The sequence below is a fragment of the Monodelphis domestica genome, chromosome 3 (assembly GCF_027887165.1).
Source record: "Monodelphis domestica isolate mMonDom1 chromosome 3, mMonDom1.pri, whole genome shotgun sequence".
NCBI lineage: Eukaryota > Metazoa > Chordata > Mammalia > Didelphimorphia > Didelphidae > Monodelphis > Monodelphis domestica.
Window position 1 is genome coordinate 306,922,710 of NC_077229.1, and position 23,103 is coordinate 306,945,812.

At 37.1% G+C, this 23,103-nt stretch overlaps 1 long non-coding RNA gene across 1 annotated transcript; it reads right to left on the reverse strand.

Annotated features, from left to right (window-relative positions):
* Nucleotides 1–1,047: 1,047 nt before the first annotated feature.
* LOC130458412 (uncharacterized) lies at nt 1,048–21,966 on the reverse strand. Its single transcript, XR_008917732.1, has 2 exons — nt 21,734–21,966; nt 1,048–3,953 (listed from the first exon to the last, which is right to left on the reverse strand). It is a non-coding gene; the product is annotated as an uncharacterized LOC130458412 (long non-coding RNA).
* Nucleotides 21,967–23,103: the final 1,137 nt, after the last annotated feature.

A 23,103-nucleotide genomic window follows, 5' to 3' on the forward strand; every position in this document is an offset into this window, starting at 1 on the left:
ACTTGCCCTTGTCATGTCTTGAATTGAATAGTTAATTATGGAGAGAGAAGTCTCCACTGCTCACCTAATTGAATGAGTATTGGGCTATCAAAACTACTCATCCAATGGCAGATTATGTTATCATAAAAATAAATCTTGTCCCAAGAAAGTAGAAGCAATCTCTTACACAAAATAGCTATTAAAACATAATCCCTCACATTTAAGTAGTACAAGTATTATCATGATCTGAGAGTATGAATACTTAAAATGGTATAGCCTACAGAATATAATCAATATGGAATACTTGATCGTATAGAAATCTACCCATTGGATAATACAGAAGAGTAAACTAATTATACATTCTCTGATGGGGAGAGGACATGAAAGCACACTAATAGCAAAAGCAAAAAAGTATGTGAATTTTCCTTTTAATGACTTTCTGGCTTGGGGCAATTTATTTCACTGGGCCTTCATTAACTTATTTTTGTTTACTGTCTACTTTTGTTTTCTGTCTACATAAGCAGTAGATTTAATTTACTTTAAATTGCAAAAATGATCATAAAATGTCATAATTGCAAATACTGTGTGTACATTTAGCAGCAGCTGGCAATATCTATACATATCATCTGAATGTAGTTCTTAGGGCAAAGAAAACTGTGAGTCAGTAATATATAGACCATAATTTAACAGTTGCAGCTAAAAGAAAGTCTGGTGATATCAGTGAAATGTATATTATTTCCTCAACTTGGTTATAAGCTGACATTAAAGATGGGGGGGAGGGAGAGAGAGAAAGGGAGTAGAGGGACAAGTTGAGGGAGAGGGAGAGAGATTACATGATTCTAGAGATACATGTATTAGGACTTTGATAATCAATGAAATTAATTTTTCTGTGCAATTTGTACATGAGGGGCAAAAATCCTATTTTTTGCTTGCTTTTCACTGCCAACTGAATGTTTCTATTTTTCACATGCTAAGGAAGAGTCCACTATTTTATGCTTGAACTTTTAGGCACAGAGTCTGAGTTTCACTTCTATCTAATGCTATTCTTAATTAGAAACCAGTAATGGCACAGCTTAACGAATATTTTATTTCTTCCTTCAAAAATCCACATAGGATTGTTTGGTGACTTTACTTTGAAGAAAATGTCTTTTATTACTTATTTTAGTTCAACACATTAAAATCAAATATCTCCTGTAGCAAAACGATTCAAGTCCCTGGAACTCAAATAATTTTCTAATAAAAAATGCATGAGACAAATAAATGCACTTTATGTTCCACAAGAAAAGGCAGTTTCAACAGGCTAATGCTCAGAGAAAATTCATTTTATCAACCAACCATTTCATTCTTTGGGGCTGTTACAAGCTCCTTCCAGTTGCTAGGCAACCATAATTCATAGTACCTTTTAATAGATACTCTGCTACTGCTGAGAACATTAAGGTGAAGAGAATAAATGCCTTGGGTGAATCTTGAAATCTTTCATTATGCATGTCATTCTATTTCTGTAATGCTATAATGCTGAAATGTTTCTGTGGTAGGAAACTGAGTTGGGGTAATTGCATATTCCACTCATATATGTTTTGTAAGCAGAGCGGTACATACTTGTCTACTATGAGTTATTTCAAATATGATTGAATTTGGACTTTTCTACTTCTAAAAGTAGTAAATAAATCTAAAAGGAAAGAAAGGTTAGGTTTAGAGTATAATGTCTTGAAATTTCTGGTAAGAATGACAAAATTCTAAAGCATAAGTCCAAAATAAGGAAGCAATTTTCAGCATGATTATATATGTATACACATGTGCACATATATAGCTACATATATGGTACATGCAACTTAAAACATAAAAATACAAGGGCTTCAATCCACTAGCTATAAATGAAATCTTTTTAAACAACCCAGATGAGCTTTGTGGACTAATCTATGTATACTAGAAATATTTATGAGGATTATTCCAACGTATCCAAGTTTTTTACTGAATCCTAATGATTGGTCTGTCAGTGATATAGTTTCACTTCATTATGAATTGGAAAAGGTGAGGTATATAATGTATTATTCTGATTATTTACATCGCAAAAAATTCATTTATTCCTATGGAATATTTTCAAAGAAAATAATAGAGATATATATTAATTATAGCCCTTTAACCACTTGGCCTTTACCTCATTGCCATTGCCATTAAATTTTCTGTTTTCTGCTTAATAGTGTATGTGGTTTCTGCAAATAATAAAGGAGAAATCATCTACTGACAATACATTTAAATGGCCCCAATGGATTTTACTTGCTGGGTGACACCATGTTCAAGATTCAGACAAGATTTATGGTTCTAGAAATATGATATGGAAATGTAAAGATGGAAAGTAGAAAAAATACAGTCCTCTATCCAAATCTTGGCCTAAAAACTACCAAATCTGGATATTTCCAAATATGGGAATATTCAGATAATATCTGGAAAATTAAACATTGGCTGAATTTGTCTTTTGTCCCAAGGTGTTTTGTGAATACTCATCCTATTCAATCTTGGAGAAAGTGGTTGAGATGAAAATGCTAATGCATCATCAGAACTGGGATATCACTTTTTATTATTTGTTAGGGACATGGATTATATAATTTATTAACTTTGAAATAACAGGGTGAATTATTGCCCACACCTCAGTGTGAAAAGCAATGGTTTCATTTCTGGCCACCTTAAGTTTTTGTTCTGTTGAAATGTCTAAATAGATTGATTGGAAACCCTGCCTTATAAACATCTATGAATTCTGTATTCACTCCCTTAGGATGATTTAACCAGTCCAGTGCTCTCTCATCCTTGTTATTACAAAGTATTTAAATGACTTTTTATTTCCCTGTGCTATCATAGATAACTGGCTGGGTAAATGCTCACAGTGAGGCAAAAACATGGAGCATGAGAATGATGATAACCAATTTATAAAGTATCCCTTCTGCTAAGTTTTAAAATCCACCACTGAATGAAGCTTTAACTTCTGCCAAAGGTCCCACCTTAGCAGATAAGATTCAGTGAGATTACTGAAAGTAGAAATTGAGAAAATGTAGAGTTGAATCATGGTGAGATTAGGGACTCTTAAGAATGTGAACAATTCTGAAGAATTGGCTTTGTTGAAATCCAGTAATAAATAAATGTCCCAGCATGAGAATTAAGGGAATTTATACATTCCATTACAAATGGGTATTGGTCTACATTGTTTCACATTGGATGCTAAATTGAAAGTCCATGATCACATGCCATTATTAAAGGTTCCTTGGTAAATGTCCTTCTTGTAAAAGAGACATGTTCACCAACGTGTCCTGGACAAATTCCAACTGTGTAATTACATCCTATCTAAATTCCACATGAAGTTTCAAGTGGAGAAGTGTTGTTTTATTTTTAACTTCTAGTCTAAAATTCAGATGCAATGTGTGAAGAGGGAATCAGACTCTCTTTGTCTATCAATTAGCAACTTTTAAGTCAATCAATCAAAAACTTAATTACCCCTACTTAGTACCTTACAAGTCACTAAGAATGAGAATTCACAAGTCACTTGCTAAAGTGGGTGACAATGCCAGAGGCCACTGCCCACTCAGGGGGCAGTGCTAGGCAAATTGAAAGACTGTGATTGGTTCCTATAAAGTGGGGGAGTGACAGGAAGTGATGTGAAGAAAAGGCCAGCTTGAAGATTCAGTCTCCAACTCTATGTTGGTGAGCCAGACTGGAGGAGGAGGCTCTTTCCTTGGATCTTGCCATGGTGAGTGGAGTGATTCCTTCCTTGGTTCTTTGGTGAGAAGACCCTCTCTGTTCATTGGTGCTTTCATGGGACATCCCCTTCAACGTGAGTTTTGGTGAGATCTTGGCAGTCTTAGCCTCATGTGCACTAAAGGTTCTCAGCTGATTCTTCAGCGTCTCCTGGTTCTTTGGATTTCAGCTTCCTTATTAGGACTTTAGATTCTGTAGAGATTCCCCTTTGGATTTGCATCTGCGGTCTGGAGACATTAGGATTAAATTTAGGGTATTTGGTAGCTAGACAGTACTTTCTGTCTCTTTATCTACATTTTTCCACTTTCACTCTTTCCACCTCTTTGTAAATAAAGCTGCTAAAAGTAATTTTGACTTAAGCTGTAATATTTTTAAATCAGCAACCACAATATTACTTTAGAATTCTCATATTTAGCATAAAACCTAATTTTAAATTCTTACAAATGTATTATTACACCACTCAGCAGCAACTGACCTCACTATATGGGTTTAGATATACAGGTAAATCTCCTAAAGTAGCACGTGTGCTAATTTTTCAAAGTTTAAAAAAGATCATTTTGGGTCAGCTACGTGGCTCAGTGGATTAAGAGCCAGACCTAGAGACAGGAGGTTCTGGTCCAAATTTGACTGCAGACCCTTTCTAGCTGTGTGACCCTTGGCAAGTTACTTAACCCCATTTTCTAGCCTTTATGGTTCTTCTATCTTGGAATTGATACTATTGATTCTAAGACAGAAGGTAAGGGTTTTAAAAAAAAAAAAGAATCATTGCTGATGGTTTTCTAATGCTTGTCATTATTTATAATCTTAAGATTCTTTTATAGTCTACTTATGAGGTGGGATACAAGATAATTAAAGTTATATTTAATGTAAAGGCTGGAGAGAACCTTAGAGATCACCTAGTCCAGAGGTTCTTAACCTGTTTTGTGTCTTCAACCCCTTTCTCAGAATGTTTATAAATAAATGACAGAAATGCTGGATTTCAGTTAGAAGCATGTGAAAATAAAGATGTAATGCTTTTCTCATTCAAGTTTATGAACCCTATTAGAGGTTTGCCTAAATTAGGATGGCGTCAATGTTAGGACAAAATGAGGCATACACTCATTGGCTAGAAACAAAGCAAAAAAAATGGTTTATTTAGCCTTAAAGTAGAAAGAATATTGAACAACAATGTAATACGTACCTTCCCTTAAATGGAAAAGGTTTTGGTCAATTTGATTGGGTCTCTTCCAAGTCTAAAGGGCCCTAACCCTATATGAATCTTCCTTTAGACTTAAGTAAACAGGAAGTCAAGTCAACATGTTCCTATGCTACCAGGAAATTGTATCAAGAAAGGTTTAGAGTTGTCCCATGTCCAGGAGTATTAAATACTGCCTTTGTTGCCTCTGGGGGAAAAGCTAGCCCTAATTCATTTTGTAGAAGGAAACTAGTAGATATTGGTTCTACCAAGAACTCCCTGATTTACCTATAGATTTCAATAATTTGTAATCTAGTCTTATTCTCTAAATTTACAGAGAAGACATTGAATATATGAATAAAAGAAATAATCAGTATCAGAAGAAAACCTTGAATGTTCAGCCAAAAGACCTAGATCTCAGTCCTGGCTCTACAACTTAGTAATGTACAACTCCAGGAAGACTGCTCAAACCTTTAGGGCTATATAATTGAAAATCTATTACCCTAAAAAAGAACTATATTTCCCAGGAGCCCACCAACTTCCTGTCATTAAGTACTTCCTGCAAACAGGGGATATTAGGTGGGGATATGGAGGGTCCCGCCTCTTTACTTCCTGTCCCGAGGCTTGGTGGTGGCAAGGTGGGTGTTTGAACTGGCTGATCAGCCATGGGCATGTGGTCTTTATTTTGTATTCTCTTTATTCCTTGATTTCTAATGATCATTAATAAACATCTTAAAATATAACATTTTGTATTTGAGATTTAATTTTAATTTTTTCATTGATGGCAACCACTAGTAGGAAAAGAACTCAATTTTTTTAAAGATAGCCTAGATAAATTTTCTCCTGCCAAAGCTTTTCACCACCCCCGCTCCCTCCCCTCCCCCCAAACTCTGAGAGAACTCTGAACTCTCGTTGGAGCTGCTGCCTTTTTCTTTCCCTACTTTTTGCCTGGTCCTTCTCCTGGCTATTTTTAGACAGGGGACTTTGCTTGAGCCCATATTTCCCAGTTCCTTGCTGCTGCCTCTGGCAATCCTCCTCCTGATCTCTGGCCCCACATTGGCCTCCAACCCAACCCCAACATCAACCACTGTTGCTGATGTTGCCGGGCTGCTGATTGCTGCCCTGAGTATCTAGGAGTTCTTGGAGTTGCTCTCTGAGCAATGGTAAAAATCTAGGGTATATTTTCCTTAGGCAACAATTAGCCTAACTCCTTCTCCACATGGCCAAGGAAACTAGCATTTTACCTCAAGGGGGAAGGGAAGAAGGAAGTTACTCTTCCAAACAGGAAGTAAAATTACAAGTATGGTATACTCTTTGAAAGAGCAGTACCTTGCCTAATTCAAACAGCTTCTACCATTCATGAGTGCACTGATCTTTTCACTTATCTTGCCTGAGATTCAGAGGAGAAATTCATCTCCCTACAATCCTTTGCCACTTGGGCTTGCCTAGTCTCTAAGATTCATCCAGTTTGAGATTTCTCAAACCTATGTTCTCTCTTGCTATGGGAAATCCCACAGCCCTGACAAAAGGAATCTAAAAGGATAAAGGAACTTTAAAGAGACTGGAGTTGAAGATTTTAAGCCTTTTTCGACTATATTGTTTTATGAAAGTCTCTGGATTTTATTGCATTTTGCTGATTGTTTTGTTTAAGATTTAATTTTGTTGTTTTAAATTCATATATTAATGTATTCAATCCTATTCTATTACACTGAATCATTTTAATTTACTGTTTTAACTATTAGATATTATGTTACCTTTCCCCTATAGCTACTAAACAAAATATTGTAAAATATTGTAAAAACTCATGAACAGCTTTTTTTTTTTCCATTTTGCATGTGTTAATTGTCACATAGATGAGATGATGGATGGACTCAACCTGGCTAACAACCTTTAAAAATTTAATGAGCTAAGAATTTAAATGGTAATTCTAAGGGGTCTTCCAGAAATAATTTTAATTAGTGGTTTCTGAATGGATGATTTTAAAAATATATTTATATTATAAAGAATGTTGTATTAAAGGTAGAGAAGCAAAGAAATATTCCTACCAAACTGTTTCTATGAAGCAGGAAGCCAAAAAGAGCTCCTGCAAAATTCTTCAGTTTAATTTACTTCCAACAGAACAATCTAGATTTATTGGTGATGTTTTAGACCCAAATAAGTTTTGCTTTGTTTAAAAATATATGCCACATTCCCAATAAGATCAGGAGTGAAACAAGGATGCCCATTATCACCTCTATTATTTGACATTGTACTAGAAACACTAGCAGTAGCAATTAGAGAAGAAAAAGAAATTGAAGGCATCAAAATAGGCAAGGAGGAGACCAAGTTATCACTTTTTGCAGATGACATGATGGTCTACTTAAAGAATCCTAGAGATTCAACCAAAAAGCTAATTGAAATAATCAACAACTTTAGCAAAGTTGCAGGATACAAAATAAACCCACATAAGTCATCAGCTTTTCTATATATCTCCAACACAGCTCAGCAGCAAAAACTAGAAAGAGAAATCCCATTCAAAATCACCTTAGACAAAATAAAATACCTAGGAATCTACCTCCCAAGACAAACACAGGAACTATATGAACACAACTACAAAACACTCGCCACACAACTAAAACTAGACTTGAGCAATTGGAAAAACATTAACTGCTCATGGGTAGGACGAGCCAACATAATAAAAATGACTATCCTGCCCAAACTTATTTATCTATTTAGTGCCATACCCATGGAACTCCCAAAAAATTTCTTTACTGATTTGGAAAAAAGCATAACAAAGTTCATTTGGAATAACAAAAGATCAAGGATATCCAGGGAAATAATGAAAAAAAACACTAATGAGGGGGGCCTAGCAGTCCCAGACCTCAAACTATATTACAAAGCAGCAGTCATCAAAACAATTTGGTACTGGCTAAGAGACAGAAAGGAGGATCAGTGGAATAGACTGGGGGAAAGCGACCTCAGCCAGATAGTATACGATAAACCCAAAGATCCCAGGTCTTGGGACAAAAATTCACTATTTGATAAGAACTGCTGGGAAAATTGGAAGACAGTGTGGGAGAGATTAGGAATAGATCAACACCTCACACCCTACACCAAGATAAATTCAAAATGGGTGAAAGACTTAAACATAAAGAAGGAAACCATAAGTAAATTGGGTAAACACAGAATAGTATACATGTCAGACCTTTGGGAAGGGAAAGACTTTAAAACCAAGCAAGACATAGAGAGAATCACAAAATGTAAAATAAATAATTTCGACTACATCAAATTAAAAGGCTTTTGTACAAACAAAAGCAATGTAACTAAAATCAGAAGGAAAACAACAAGTTGGGAAAAAATCTTCATAAAAACCTCTGACAAAGGTTTAATTACTCAAATTTATAAAGAGCTAAATCAATTGTACAAAAAATCAAGCCATTCCCCAATTGATAAATGGGCAAGGGACATGGATAGACAGTTTTCAGATAAAGAAATCAAAATTATTAATAAGCACATGAAGAAGTGCTCTACATCTCTTATAATCAGAGAGATGCAAATCAAAACAACTCTGAGGTATCACCTCACACCTAGCAGATTGGCTAACATAACAGCAAAGGAAAGTAATGAATGCTGGAGGGGATGTGGCAAAGTAGGGACATTAATTCATTGCTGGTGGAGTTGTGAACTGATCCAGCCATTCTGGAGGGCAATTTGGAACTATGCCCAAAGGGCGATAAAAGAATGTCTACCCTTTGATCCAGCCATAGCACTGCTGGGTCTGTACCCCAAAGAGATAATGGACAAAAAGACTTGTACAAAAATATTCATAGCTGCGCTCTTTGTGGTGGCCCAAAACTGGAAAATGAGGGGATGCCCATCAATTGGGGAATGGCTGAACAAACTGTGGTATATGTTGGTGATGGAATACTATTGTGCTCAAAGGAATAATAAAGTGGAGGATTTCCATGTGAACTGGAACAACCTCCAGGAAGTGATGCAGAGCGAGAGGAGCAGAACCAGGAGAACATTGTACACAGAGACAAACACACTGTGGTATAATCGAATATAATGGACTTCTCCATTAGTGGTGGTGTAATGTCCCTGCACAATCTGCAGGGATCAAGGAGAAAAAAACACTATCCAAAAGCAGAGGACAAACTGAGGGAATAGAAACACCAAGGAAAAGCAACTGCCTGACTACAATGGCTGAGGGGACATGACAGAGGAAAGACTCGGAGCGAACACTCTGATGCAAATACTAACAACATGGCAATGGGTTCAAGTCAAGAACACATATGATACCAGTGGAATCACGCGTCGGCCACGGGGGGTGGGAGGGAGGAAAAGAAAATGATCTTTGTCTTTAATGAAAAATGCATGGAAATGAACAAATAAAATACTATAAAATTAAAAAAAAAAGTAAAAACAAAAAAAAAATAAAAATATATGCCAAGGTTGAAAGATTTGCTACATCTGTAAAAATTGTGACAAATATCCATCAGTTAATTTTTTTTGGTCATACAGAAACTTATGTGAATTTGGGGGAATTTGGTACTTCTTTAAATGTGCATTATGTACTATATTACTGTTTTATTTTGAAAATCATTTGTACTCACATAGTGGTTAAGTTAAAAAGGAAATGGATCTCATTTTTTTGGTGAGAAACCTTTGTATTCTACCTCTCCTTGGCTGACACAGTGTGTCACTGATTGTAAGCTATATATTTTTTATTTTTAAAACTCTTTTTTATTATTGTTTTTCCTTGCATATGAAATATAGTATCTGAGTTTTATTTATCCTCTTCTTTTTGTATTTGAAGCACGTCAACAGTATTGAGATTTTTCTTTAATTTTTTTTATTTTGCAGTAATATAAGTTTAAAATACATTTGTTCTAATATTAATGCATGCCCCAAAAGCTTTAGACTATAAAAATGATGCCATTGTTTAAAAAAATTATAGGGCTTTGCTTAATGATTTTGTCTGATTCCAGGAGAAGGGAATACAAAAAGAGTCATTATATAGAGCCAAAGAAGCACAAAACTAAACCGCATAGTGCCAATTGAGCACAAGGTCAAAGAGACCAACCAATCTCAAAAGGATTGATGAAATTTTGAGCCAAGACAAGAGGACTTGAACTTGTTTGGGGTTAGAGGTTGTGGCTGTTTTGACATATGTCAAAGGCAAGTCTTCCTTGTCCCACATTCTACGAAGTATCTCAAATTTGACTCCTACATGGCTCCTATAATCTAGTACCTATTCTGTCTTTCATTGTGTAGCAAAACTTTCTGTAGTCCTGGCTACTGATTGGGTAAATGTCTAATTGCTTAAATCACTTTAATTGGGCCCTGATTCAAGGACCTGTTATAGGTTTATTTTTCCTTTACTTAGAATTTTTACACATAAGACTTTGATAGTCTATATTTCATCCACAAATTATTTTCTCTTTTATTTGGATTTTTTTGATGTTTTTGATTTCTCTTGCCAATTGATTCATATACCTCATAACTCAGCCATGCATTCTTAAATGATTCCTGTGTTTTTCAACACCTTCTTCAGGGGGGAATGTATTATTATTATTATTATTATAAATTGCAAAGTTTAAATTCTTTTTGAGAGTGATTTTAGGATAAGAAATACGCTACCTATTCGAATCCAGAAAGTAAACTGTTTGGAGAAGGCACCATTAAGATGCCTGCACAGACCGCACATTACACAAGAAGATCCAGAGTGAACTTTGGGATGTGGTGATTTGAACTGTGTGGGGTTGAATGCATTTGTTTTGTATGTATACTCTTATGCCAAAGGGGACTGCCTCCTAACTGCCTTTTTGTCAATGAGCCTAGAAATCACTGGTTTTGTTCTCTTTTTCTTTTATCCCCAAATTATTGTAATTTCAAAGTTGGTTATGTTTACAAGATCCATTGGAGAGATTAGTCTTCCACAGATCTCGGGGGGGGGGGGGGAATGTATAATTGAAAATCTGTTACCTTAAAAAAGAACTACATTTCCCAGGAGTTCACCAACTTCCTGTCATTATGTACTTCCTGTAGACAGAGGATATTAGGTGGGGACGTGGAGGGTCCCGTCTCTTTACTTTCTGTTCCGAGCTTGGTGGTATTAAGGCAGGCATTCGAACTGGCTGATCAGCTATGTGCACATAGTCTTTATTTTGTATCCTCTTTATTCCTTGATTTCTAATAATCATTAATAAATCCCTTAAAATATAATATTTTTTATTATTGAGATTTAATTTTAACTTTTACAGGTCTCAGATACCTTATCTAAAAAACTAGGATAATACTACAGATAAATCTTACTGTATCCATGTGGATTATTCCACAAAATTCTATGTAAAGCAATTTTTATTGCAAAGTTTCCCACTAATGTAGGAAATAGAGGGGGGGGGGAAGGAGGCAAGAAGGGGTCGAGGTGTCCTTGGAAGGAGGGGATCAGTGCATGATTCAAGAACATGGTGGGGTTGGAGGCAGAGAAGAAAGAAAAGGACATGGAAGAATATAATCTATGAGGGCCAGATCTAGCCACATGGGGCCAGACACAGACAGGAGAGACTAGGTAAGAATGGAGGATAAGTACTGACATACAGTCCCTGGATGGAAGATTGACACATAAAGGGCTGGACACAAGGTCAGGAGGGCAGAATAGTGAAAAGGTCTCCACTCTCAACACCAGACTCTTAAGCCAAGTCCCCAGTCCACCATAGGCAGCAGTAGTCTTTCCACACTTTTGTTCTGCTTTTACTTGGAGGATTTTTTAGGGTTTTTCCCCCCATGGGGAGAAAGGATGAGAGGCTACAGAATACCAAGCAAAAGGGCAATAGCAGAGAGAAGGCACAAGACTATAAAGTTAGCATAGGTGTTTTTTTGGAATGTGGCATTCTTTCAGAATTCTTTATATAATAAAGTTGATTCTGCGTAATGCAGATTTACATAAAGCAAAAACTGTCTATATTGTGTTTCAAGATCTCCTCTTACTTATGGTGCCACAAGCTGTTAAGTTTTTTGTTGTACTTGAACTGTTTATTCCTACCTGGATGACTGTCATATTTTTTTCCTTTAACATGGTATCTCTGGATTTTGGCTGTGGCATTCTGAGGAGTTTTCCTTTTGTGACTTGTGGCAATCTCAAAACAAAACTAGAAGGCTGAGTTAACCCAGTATGAGAACTGCTACACTGCTCTCATCACTATTATTCCTCAGGATTCCCATGATGCCAAATCAAGGTCCTTCTTACCTCCCTGTGACTTTTTCTTAGGGGCCTTCTATTCTTGTTGCCTCTGGAGATAGAGCTTTGTAGTTTACACATTTTTTTATTCCTCTCCAGTCACTCTGAGAGGCTGTAAACTTGTTGCCTAAATATGGTACTAGATGTGCTCCTTTCCTATTGTCACCTTTGGGCTTCTGGCTGAATTTCTGTTCAGATCTATGGAAGAAAAAATAATTTATTACTGTTTCTCATTAGATTTCTTGATCATTATGTTATCTGGTACAAATTTCAGATTCTTGCTGGAACAAGTAGAGAAAAATTGGGTGGTCTGCTTCACCTTTAGGCCACCTTCTTGACAAGAAGTAAAACTACAATCTCTTTCTAACATCCCCTACCTTATTTCCTCCAGTTAGCCTCCCAAATTCTGAAGGAATAAGTATTATGAATATGAAATAGTCTAAATTTAAGTCTACATCTACAGAATTATTAGAGAGACTCAATATTATGTTATATATTACATTATATTACATATTTTCATCAGAAATGCTCAAAAGTTTTCTTCCATTAAGTGCCTTATTTTTCCCAGTATGAAAATTCTCCACTTTGCAAAATGAAGATATTCTTAGTTCTGAAACTCTCTCTTTTGCCCTGTGGAACAATGTATTTCAAGATCTCCACAAATATATTGTATTACTGAAGAGATAGAAATCAAGTATTTTCTGTAAAGTCCTTATCACTTAGTCACAGAAAGAACTTGTTTGGCTACAGAAAGAAACATTCTTAAGAGTACATAGTGTAGAGGATAAGAGTGCTGGACTTCGAAGTCACCTGGATTCATATCTTGGCTCTGACATTTATTTTACTGTTTTCCAATTTATCAGCAGTTTTTGTCAAATAGTGAACTCAGATATTTCTAAATGCAACTTTTACATTCTTTTCACAATGCCACCTTGCTGCCCAATTTTCACAAAATTTTTCTACCTAATTTCCCCCTTCTTTGCTATTTGATTTTGTAAATCCTTTTAAAAACTCTGCAATACATTTGCAAAATCAAAAATTTTCAACTAGAAACTTCAGTGAGAATTAGAGTCTAGGTCACAAGAGACATAGTTCCTATAGCCAGAACCCTCAGGGCAGTGAGGCACCTACATTCTTGGCCAGATGACACTTTGGGTGGCATTCAAAAGGCCTCACATATATTATCAAATCTGCAAACTATTACTGTTACACACCTTTTTAGACTGAATCTGTGTTCTGAATCATAAATACAGTGCTGCATTTATTAAGTCAGCATTTAAATACTGAAGGATTGATTATCAAGAATTTTTGGCAAGGGGTGGTGCTGGCTCTAAATCCATAAGCATAAACTTAATCTTATAAAAAAAAGCAAAATGCTAGAGTGGGGTTCTCTTTAGCTTTTCAAACCAGTTGGCATTGATTTATCAAATTAAGGTTTATATTTTATTCATTATACATTATCCCATCTGATCCTCACAACAACTACATGAAGCAAGTAATGTGAATGCTATGATATTACCCCCATTTTACAAATGAATAAACTTGGCTGGCTCAAAGGAGGAGAAGGGAATAATAAGACCTACGTGCCAGGTATTGTGCATTGTGCTTTGCAAATATCTCATTTGATCCGCATAACAGCTCTTTGATGTAGGTGCTATTATTATATACATTTTACAGTTGAAAAAATATCAAGGTTAAGTGACTTACACAAAGTCACACAGGTAGAAAGTGTTGGAGCCATCATTTGAACTCAAGAATTACTGACTCCAGACCCAGCTTTATCCATCGCACCATCTATCTGCATCAAAGAGTTGATGTGATTCTGTGTAAGCCATAAGAGGCATAAGAAGTGGAATGGTCAAAATGAAACTGAGGCACAAAGTTCCAAGCATCACTGATTCATTGACAATGTATGAATCTGTCATTAAATAGGGTCTGGCCTTCTCAGATAAGCTAAGACCTCAATCTAGGGTGACAACCTTCTTTTATACAGAGAAGCAGCCAAAAAAAAAAATTCAGCATCTTCAGCAGTGAAAACAACAGGCTTGGTAACAAGACCTACAGGACCACAGGCAGCAAAAACAATAAGATGGGCTGGACATCTGGGGATAGTGCTTGTTTTTCCTTCAATCTTGCTGTAGGGAAAGGTTGACTGAAAGAGTATCTCTTTGTTAGAGGAACAGAGATAACAGGCTTCCTTGTAAATCACATGGAGTGATTTACAGGAAAGCTAACATCTGAACACAAGAGAATGCATTTCCACTAATTGTCCAAGGACAGCTAACATTGTAGAGATAATGGATTTCCTTCAATTAAAAATGATTTATAGAGAAATAGAACTCTTAAACATAAGATAGCAGGTTTCTTTTAATTAGTTTAATTAAAGTACTTAAATAGGGAAACAACTTTTAAAGGACTTAGAGGAGAAGAGGTTACTTTTGAACCTGTAAATTTCTGAACTTAAAAACAAAGTCAGTTATATAGAAAAATGATACAGTATAGAAAAAATAACAGAATAAAATCAATCCATGAAAAATAAATTTCATTTTCTCAGAAGCAAAGATGGAACTCAGCCACTGTACCACAGCTACACATAAATATGAGAACAACTAGTTGAAATATTTGTAGCTTGACTCACTTTCTCATATAGGATATATGTAGCAAATCATGGGACCCTCTGATGGTATGCTGGGAGAACTGTACAAGGTAACCTAACAACTCCTCCTCTTCCTCTTTTAAATTGCAACACTTCATTGCAGCATAAGCAAAGGTCAGATTTTTGAAGCTGGTGAAGAATGGGTAGCATTTCCATGTGAAATATTACAACTGTATAAGTTTTGTTTCTTCTTTAATTCTACAAGCAGAAACTGAAACAGTGGTAAAAGGGGGGGGGGAGAAAATGGCTAGGGAAAAAAAGATTTAATCAAGTAGTTGCGTACAGATGTAGTCTTTAACTAAATGTACTATGCCTACTAGAAAGTAAACAAAAGACACAACTATCCTACTAAAGAGCATATTTTCAGAAACAGACCAAGAAACCTCCTTTTTATTTGGGAGAGGGGGAAGCAAAATAAAAGCTTTACTTAAAATCTAACTATTCTTGCACCTAAGTTTATGTGGTGGATCTAAGGAAAACAAACTTTACTGACTACTGAAGAACTGAATTCAATAAGTGTATAGCTATTACTAGATGATGGGATATAGCAAAAAAAAACATAGTTCCTGCCTTCAAAAAGGTTGAATCCTACTGGTGAGAAACATATACCCAGACAAGTAAATACCAAATATATACAAAGAAAACATACAATAATTGGGGGGTGAGGAGAGAGAAAGGAGGAACCTAACTACTAGAAGCAAATTCAAAGGATACTTGAACTAAGTTTCGATGGTGCTAGGAAGGAAACACACCCCACATGAAGGACAGCTTATGCAAAGGAATGGAAATAGGAGATGAGAATATTTGGGGGGAATGTATGGGAAGCAGCAAGTAGGACAGTTTGTATGGAAAGTAATGTGCTTAAGGCAGAGTACTGTGAAACCAGTCTGGAAAGACAGGCTAGAGCCAGATGGCAAAAAGCTTTAAATGCCAAGGAGTTTGTATTTTTCTAGGCAGCACTAGAGCCCCTGAAGCTTTCTTAGCAGGTGAGTTTCACGCTTAGACCTTTAGGCACTTTAGGAATACCAATTTGGCAACTATGTGGATGATGAATTGGAATAGGAAGAGATCACAAGAAGGGAGACCAATTAGGATGTTACTAAAATAGTCCAGGTAAGAGGTGAAAAGGGTCTAACTTTGGTTAATGGCCACAGGAGTATATGAAACTATCGGATGGGACTGAAGACAACTTTGTTCAGTGATCCAGGTGAAGAACTTGGACGTGAAGAATAAAATAGGGAGACAAACATTCTCCTAAAACATTCATTAGTGTCATAGAAGATGTCACGTTTCCCTATAGATGGTAAGGCTCTCCTCACATTCCTATCTGAAAATGACACACTAATACACTGAGCTCCAGAACGTGATATTAGCCTCCACAGCGCTACTGCAGAGGTGAGGCAATTTGTCCATAATGGAAAAATAAAATTGATTTAAAAAATCATATTTTCCCTGGGCTGCAACATGCTGTTGATAGGTATTCTGTAGAATTAGATGTTAATAGGTATTTTTCAGATGAATAATAATCCAGGTCTACCTAACCTAACGGGGAGGGAAGCACAGTGGTTAGCACACTAGGCCTGGAGACAGGAAGTCCTGATTTCAAATCTGACCTCAGACATTTCCTAGCTGTGTGACCTTGGGCAAGCCACTTAACCCTAACTGCCTAGTCCTTGCTGCTCTTCTGTCTTAGAATTGATAATAACACAGAAGGTAAAGAATAAAAAAAAATAAAAAGCTAGATCCAGAATTGAATAAATCAGGATAGACTACACAGATTACTTATGAATAATTTAAAGTGCCAAAAAAACCCTTCAAACACCAATCCTCTTCTGATAATTGTATATAATTAGAAATCAAACAGCAAAGAATCTCACAAAAAGAACAACAAAAAGAAAGGTATATGGTAGATCTAAGTAGCATGTTACAAAAATTATTTGGTATTTAAGTAAAAGTATATACAATTTTTTCAAAAGATATTAAGGGTTGGTATTTCAGACATGTATAACTGGAAAATTAAAATCAGCCATATAGCAAGAACGAAACATTGGGCCAGCCCTGGTTTTGTCACTGTAACCTCTCTGAACCTCAGTTTCTTCATCTGTAAAATGGAATTCTTTGTGTTACGTTCATTGTGTAATTGTGAGTAAAGTACTTTCAAGTGTTAAAATGTCATGTAAATGTTTTATTATTTCTATTGTGACAACAATGGAAGGAATAATCTGCATGTCAATGTTTGATAAGCTACAAAGTGCCATATAAATGTTCTATTATCATTTTTAAAGTAGTAAGACAAATCTTAAAAATATCAAATAAGATCACTGAAAATTATAGTAAATTTTAAATATACTCCAGGGCAAATTTTAATATTTACTTCTTTGACACTGAATATCAGCTACTAAACAAGGAATCTGTAACTTCTAGCCATGCCCCTTCCCAACAGGAAGCAATCAAATTCCAAATGAAATTATGAAACTCCCCAGCAGAAAGTGCTAAAATATTTATCTTGCAATCTTTTCTTTTCCTTTCTCTATACCTAGAAACAACAGTATATTTAAGGATTGAACCTTTCTATAACTATAAAAACTAGTTACCTACATTAAAAAAAAAGGGAATTTTCTTGGATATATTTTACCTAATGTGATATTTTTATTTGTTCTTTTGAACTATTTTAAAATAAAATATTCACTTTAATTTTGCTAATACCCACTTCAAAATGAGTGCCATTTATGTGTGTCATTAAAGAGAGGTGAAATTACTTATAATCTGGGAGTAAAATTCTAATTCTTAATTTCCTATACTTAATATGGCCTAGAGAGAAAAAGAGGAAAAGAAATAAGTAAAAGTTTCAAGAGTTCTGCATCAAGTACAAATGCCACGCTGTATTCTGAAGACTTGATAATTATTCTTGTCTTTTACATACATGATGCAGCTTTGTTGGACCCTCTTTAGCAATGAAAAGAATGTGATAGCCAACTGCAGCCAGGACACTAATGTGGTACTCACAATTAAAGTATCATCTGTAAAATGATCTCTCTCATGTTTCTTGTGACTCTTCCCAAGACTGATGACACTGATCTTTAAAATTAATAAATAAAACCTGTATAGGTTTCTCTCACCACAGAAACATACACACACAGTTGAAATACCCCAACTTGGTACAAAGGGTTATTTTTCATAGAAGAAAGACCAACATAGAAGGGAACTAAAAACAACAACAATTTTTTTTTTTTTATTGAGAAGTGAATGGATCAGTAGATGAAGCATACAGATTAGGATCAGAACTGAGACATAACACTCAGTCCCTGTTCCTACATGGCTGTATGACTCAGGCAGGTCATCTGAATCTCTGCCTACATGCTGCAGTATCCTCAATCAGCACTGAAGTGAGAATAACAGTATTGACGTGTGTCAAAGGATGCTACCTTGTCAGTGATAATAGCTGCACTGTTGCACATCACTTCCAGTGTGTCAGATGCTTCAAAATAGCATTGATGATGGCAGGTATAAGAAATGGATTTGGAAGAAAAAGGCTTTTTGAATACTAACTAGCCAAGTGACCATGGGCAAATCATTTACTGTCTGTGCCTTACTTTCCTCATCTTTATAAGAGATAATAAGAGTTGTCCTACATATCAGGGGAAAAAATTACATGCAATGATCTAATCTGATAAGAATTATTGTTATTATTATTACCAGGTTCTAAAATAAGATGTTGTAGGGTTCAGAAAAAAAGATGACATGGACTAAAATTCTCCAGTGTAAGGAAACAGAGCAGGAAAGTGCTCAAAAGTGAAATTCTGAAGCATAAGGAACATAAGCAATTTAAGGGCAAGGATTATTTGCTCTCTTTTCCTTTGTATTCCCAGCACCTGGCATACCAACTTACATATAAATGTTTTGCAGAGTTGTCCAATTTAATTTTGGCCTAAGCTGATAACTGAAAGGGATTGCCTTTACATAAATACATATGTATATATAAACACACACACACATATATATGCATATATATATATATATATATATATATATATATATATATATATATATATGTACTCATATATATGTGTACACAAACACACACACAGAACTTTTTGATTTCATGACCACTTCCCAAACACAGAAAGGAGAGCTTTAGCCTTGTGTTTTACCTTGGAAGAATGAGAAAGTTTTAAAAAAAGGGTTCAAGGTAGTAACTATAATCTAATGTTATTTAACCTCACATTGGGTGTCACTGACTTTCAGTAATTCTTCTACTAATCCCTCATCAACTCCTAATAAGATTTCCTAAAGCTATTCTTCTAAATCTTATCTATTCCTCTAAAACTTTCCAGCTCCCAACTTCACTCTCAATTGGTATGACCACCTCTATTTTACTGAGTTGTTTGTGGTCATTTGGAAATTTAAAATGTACAAAGTGCTTTTCTCCCAGTAAATCTGTGAGGATGACCACTATTATAATCATCCCATACATACAACACTAACTTAACTGACTTATCCAAATAACAGATAACTAAGTCTTAGAGTTCAAAACCAGGTGCAGTACCCTTCCCAGACTTGGCTACTGCTCATCTTCCTTTCTGATTCAAAGTAAATAGTCTTCCTAATGGGGGCTCAGTAACTTTTCTCACTGTGGCCACAATTCTGATCACTTATCTACTCAAAACTCTTCAAGATGCCACACTATCTACTAAAGATGATCTAAACCCCTGTGTGAATCTGGGCAAGTCACTGAGCCTTGGTTTCTTCATCTGTAAAATGAAGGAGTTGGAATTACATGACTTCTCTAGTTCTTTTCTGCAACAGCACCCTTTAAAACACTAGCTTGCAGCTGAACTGTCTTAATATGGGTTGTTTCTCCAGTGAGAAGGTAAGGTTCTGGAGCCCAGAGATTGTCTTGTTTGTATCCTCTCCACTTAGCACATAATAAGTTCTTAAGTGCTTTTTCTTCATTTATTAAACCTAGGACCTCATGATATTTACCTCAGGATCTAAGGCTTTCCACACCTGAATTCAAATGACTCTTCCTGCCTGTCACAGAAATCCTTTTAAAAAACTACATTATTTTGAGCTGAGTTACATATCTGCTCCCAACATACCCTAAAAATCCCTATGCTCATTCCTCAAAAAGGTCTGTTGGATATGAACTGTATTTTATGGTCCAGCTCAAAGGACAATCTCTATGAAGTCTTCTCAAATACTAACCTCACCTTCACCACCAAATCTCTCCTTTCTGAGAGTAGGACAGGGAGTATGCTATAGTAGAATGGCTTTTCTCACTCCTCACACGTCACCTTTCTGTAGCCTTCCTAGTATGGATCATGGTCTTCTCTCAAGGTTTTTGGGACACTGCTCTCTCCTGTTTCTCCTAGGAAACTCAGATTGCTCCTCAGTCTCATTTGCTTGATTTTTATCTAGATCATATCTACTATTATAGAGGTGCCCCCAGTTCCTAATTTCCCTATTACTGTTGGGAACAACATCATCTTCCCACTTGTCCTGGGCTCACAACCCAGCTATCATCTTTCATTCCCTCCCACCCCCATATCCAATCACTTTCTATTTTTTTGAGTCTACCTTCACAAAATTTCTTATATATACCTGTCTTCTCCTCTGACACTCCCTGGTGTAGCCTCACAGCACCTCACATCAGAACTATATGCAACAGCCTGCTATTGGGCTCACTGCTTCATCTCCCCCCTTTCCAGTTCATCTTCCACTCACCTATCAACTGACTTTTCCTAAAGTGTAGATCTGACCATGTCGCCTTGTAATTCAATCAATTCCAATGGCTGTAGGATCAAATAAAAAATCCTGGTAGGCTTCTGAAATCCTTTATAACGTGGATTCTTCCTATCTTTCCAGTTTTCTTGCCTCTTCCCTCAATGCAATTTTCAATCTAGTGGCACTTACTTCATCACTGTTTCTTTACTACTCCAGGAAATGTCAAGCCTGGAACTTTTCCCCTAGTTATTCTACCTTCTTCCTTCCCTACTTGCTTTCAAGTCTTAGCTAACTTCCACTTTCTGCAGGAAGTCTGTCCCAGTCCTACCCTGATATTGGTGCCTTACTTCTGAAAGTAGCACCAATTTATCCTGGATATATCTTCTTGGTACATAGCTGTTTCCATGATATCTATCTATTAGACTATGAGCTCCTCAAGCAGACTAGTTTGTTTTCCTTCCTTCCTTCTTTCTTTTTCTTCCTTTCTTTTTCTTTCTTTCCCCATCGCTTAGAACACAACTCCTGGCACCTAGTAACCTCTCGAATATATGTTTCTCGACTTGACTTGAATGAGAACAGACTTGGAGGCAGACATTTGTAGGACCTAATTCCATTTATTACTCTCTGATCCTGGGGCAAATCACTTTGCCTTGTCTCTGTTCTTAAATGGGGAAATTGGATGAAGTTTCTAAGGTCCCTTCTAAGGCTAAATCCAGGATCCTATCAGTTCCTATTTAATGCTAAACGAGGACTCTGGGCAGCATCTGTCCAACCTCAGAACCTCCCCCCCCAAACCCCCTGCTGTGCGCACGCCGCGGAGCCCTTTCCAAGGGCTCATGCTGACGGGAACTATCTGGAGAAGAGGGTTGTTTTGAGCCACCGAGAAGCAAATATCTCCAGATTTTTAAAAAAATTGCCCTCCAAACTTTAGTCTGTTTACTTTTCACCACTGTGTGCTTCGGGCCATTCACTGAGGGGAATGGGGGGAGGGGGGGGAGTGTCAGGAAGGGACCTCTAGGTGTGGAGAGAGGGTACACAGCAATTCTCGCCACCCAGGTTTTGGGGGAGTTCTGCCTGGCACCCCAGATAAGTATGGATTGTTCGAGAAGGGGGCGGCTAGACAACACCCCCCCCCCCCAACCCCAACCCCCACTCCGGATCCCAGCCGCCACCATAGACTCTCTTCTGGTTTCCCAGCCCCACGCTGTCCCAGGCTCCATAGGTCACTCACCGCTCCTAAGTAGCAGAGTTGCAGTTGCTGCTGCCGCTGCTTCTTGCGAATGAAAGCCAGGAAGAAGGCCGGGGTTCCCGGGGCTTGGGATCCCCTCAAAGAGCCGGGGACTTATAAGAGCTGAGAAAAAGCAGATGGAGCAATTTACCCTCCTGTGGCTAGCGTGCGCACCCAGGGTGGGAGAAGAAGGCGGAGCTTGGAGATATCTCCCGCCCTCGCAGCTCGCAGGCGGGCTCTATCCCACCTCTATTCGCCTCTACTCCGACAGAGCTACTACGAACTAGAGGGAGTCCGGGACTGGAGAAGGCGCCAGCCTAACTCTGTGCGCTAGTCCGCCTGCGAGTCAGCGAGGTCGGGAGAATGCCCTAGCTCAGCAGGGGAGTGAGAGTCCCCGGACTCGAGGGCACAGTCCCTGTGACATGGATACTGTACCCCAGAAACCCAGGCGAACTATTGTCAAGGAAACTCCCTTGTTGTTTTTCTAACTCTGAGCCTAAAAACACCCAATGACCCCACCTAGGGTCCTGAGATGACTATCTCCCTCTGATCATCCTCTAGATGGTCAGAAAGATGCACCTTCAGACCACACCTCGATCCTATCGGACATCTGCTTGTCCCCTAAACTAAGGAATCTTTACGTCCCCAGGCAGACCCCAGTACGATCACCCCACCTCATGCCTGAGTAACTAACTGTTGTGAAGAATGTATAAAATCCCCAGAACTGATGTCGTCTGGGGGACAGCCTCTCCATCCATGCTGTCCCCATGGGGGAACAGCCTTTCCTTTCATGCTGTCCTCCCAAGGAACTGCTCCCCACCTTGCTGTTCTTCCTTGCTATCCTCCTGGCCACTCTCAACATTACTCTCTAAATTAATAAATCTCTTTTTGTTTTTAAGCTAAGTTTGGAGTCATTGCATGCTTGCAAAAGGTATCCTTCCCGAACCCCAAGGGTATCCTTTCCACACCCATAACACCTGTCAAAAAAAATTTTTTTTCGGTAAGACATTTAGGAGTGTCTGTTCAGAGGGCCTTACCTGGTTTCATGTGGCAGACACTCACGACCTCCGACTCTGTCCCTTCCTCCTAAACTGTCTGGGAAAGATGTAATTGTTCTAAAAAATATATACTTTATATTCGTTCCAACTACTGCATTACCACATTTTTATTTCTGTCATCATTATTAACACAACATTCTACCCCAACGTAACTTTTTTTTTAATGCCATGAACCTAGTAGGCATTTTATGAGGTTTAAGGGTCTTCTCTCAGAATAATGTTTTTTAAATACATGAGATAAAATTATAACAAATGAAACCAATTTTATTGAGATAATTATATATATGTATGTTTACACATATATATTTTAAAGTA